The following is a 2,416-nucleotide window of genomic DNA, read 5'->3' as shown; positions in this document are numbered from 1 at the left end:
CAAAACTTTGAAAAAGCAAATCCTTCCTTCTCATTCCTTACATCAAAAAAGGACTGATTGTGCCAATGTGACCAATATAACCATGGGTTTATTCATCTACTTTAACATTTCCATTCATTTGCTTTTCATCTTAACATACACAGCCTTGAATGCAATTTCCTTGCAAAGACTTTTCCCAAAAGGATATGAGCACAAAACACTAAGCACAAAAACACAAAGTTTTATTTCACTAACTTTGGGTCAATTTCCACAACTATTTTCTGGTCAGTTTACTATCCTTACTTAGCTTCCCCAAACGGTAGTACCAAAAGATTTGTGGGGAAGGGAGAAAGAGACCACTTTGCATTTATTCTTCTTCCACAAGGCAACGGAGTTGGACATCTGATTGTTCAACAAAACAGAGCCTTAAATAGCAAGCAGGAGGGCAGACAGGCAAACCAGGTTGTAGAATACTTCCATTTGTCAAAATCAGCCTGCAGAAATCTACTCCATATAGGTATAAAAGGTACTGGGATTCATCTTTCCCTTTTCTGTTGTCACAACATTTTTCCCCTTTTAATTATCATATCATGCAGTTTCTCAAGTCCTTCCTTCAGTCCACCTCCTATGATTGCACAGGTAGGCGGCAAATGCAGTAGAGTTGATGAGCTCAATTCATCTGTTGCTAACAATTTCTCAATTTCGGAGAGAGACAGTGAATTCTTTAGGTCTTGTTTGCTGGCAACTATAAGTATAGGGACTCCTTGATTTTCTGATATCCTTGTTATTTTATGAAGTTCAGTTTTTACTTCTTCCATCCTTTCAACATCAACTGAATCTACAACAAACACAATGCCATCTGTGTGTCTCATATAAGACTTCACAGTTGCCGCTCCCCCTCTTCGCGGAGGAACGACACAGGACCCTGCGTTGTTCTTTTGTCTGCTTGGCCCTCCCCGGGTTTGCTGCTGGTTCTTCCCGGGTTGGCTACCGTCCCTTCCACCTCCCGTCCCTTCCACCTCCGTGGAAGGGCAGTTCCCCCTGCCCCTTTCCCCACTTCCGCGGGGGAGCGGCACACCGCCGGCCGGCTCTCTCGGGGGCTGCTCAGATGTTCCTCAGGTGTTCCTGGTGCATGTTGTCTCTCTCCTCCTTTATAGTCCTCTTCCACCAATCCCAACTCTGCTACCCACATGCCGAGTACGCTGCTCTCCTCCAATCAGGAGCAGGATCAGCTCCTGCAGGTTACTGGTCAAACTGGAGGCAGCTGTGTAGAAGCTGTTTACTCCTCTCTCAGCGCCATATTGTGGGAGAGCAGATGCATAGAATAAGTCTTAATTCCAGTAACTTAGTCTAGTCCGAGTTGCTCCCCACACACAGTGGCCTGAATTTCTCCTGTCCACCTATATCCCAGAAGTGAAAAGTGACTATTGTAGAATTTCCCAAGGTTACCTTAATTCTCTCAGTGTTGAATCCCTTGGTAGGTGCAGTATTTACAAATGCATTGAACTGTAGTCTGCATAAGACAGTTGTCTTTCCTGCACAGTTCAAACCTGGAATAATGATGTGGAAGGACTGAAATGAAGGCAGGCCTCTCTGTGTCTCTCCTCTCTCTCTCTGTAGCACACTGCCTTTCAAATAAATAAGTAAATCTTTATTTAAAAAGAGAGCCATTGGGGTGGCCTGGTGTGCAGCACCCACCCAGCATCCCAGAAAACCAGGTCAATCCCTCCGCCAGTGCTGCTGTCCCCAGCGTCTCTGGTGCCGACAACCACCATCAGTGGGCCTTTCGAGCGACTGGGCAGACTCAGTCTTGTGGTTGATGCACCAGGAAGAGAAATTTTAAAGCCTTAAGAAGAGAGCATTTCCATTTGGGACAATTACTTGGATTGGAAATGGGGAATGGACTATCAGACCAGACTTCTATCCTGTTCATCCTGCCTTGACTCCCCAAATGGCCCCAACAGTGGGGGGTTGGGGAGAGCAGGCCAAAGCCAGGAGCCAGCTTCCAGCTTTCCCACGTGATGCAGGGGCCCAAGTACCTGGGTCATCTCCTGCTGCTTTCCCAGGCACATTAGCAATGAGTTGGATCAAAAGTAGAGCAGCCAGGACTCGAACCAATGTCCATATGGGATGCTGGCACTAAGCCACAACACTGGCCAGCTTGATTGCTGCCTTCCTTCTTCCCTCTTTCTTTCCTTCCTTCCTTTCTTCCTTCTCTCTCCTCTCTCTCTCTCTCTCTCTCTCTCGCTCTTCTCTAGATTCATTCATTTGAAAGGCAGAGCAACACAGAGAGTGGGAGAGATAGAGGTTTTCTATCCACTGTTTGATTCCTTAAATGGCCCCAACAGTTAGGCCTGGGCCAGACCAAAGACAGGAGCTAGGAACTCCATCCTGGTCTCCAACTTGAGTGACAGGGACCCTTCTTCCACTTCCTTCT

General features: G+C 46.7%; 1 pseudogene; it reads right to left on the bottom strand.

Annotated features, from left to right (window-relative positions):
* Positions 1-515: 515 nt before the first annotated feature.
* Positions 516-1,650, bottom strand: LOC127489845 (ADP-ribosylation factor-like protein 4A; annotated as a pseudogene).
* Positions 1,651-2,416: the final 766 nt, after the last annotated feature.

Source organism: Oryctolagus cuniculus, chromosome 4 (genome assembly GCF_964237555.1).
Source record: "Oryctolagus cuniculus chromosome 4, mOryCun1.1, whole genome shotgun sequence".
Taxonomy (NCBI): Eukaryota; Metazoa; Chordata; class Mammalia; order Lagomorpha; family Leporidae; genus Oryctolagus; species Oryctolagus cuniculus.
The sequence above is the reverse complement of the archived record's forward strand: the minus strand, read 5'-3'. Positions and strand labels throughout refer to the sequence as shown.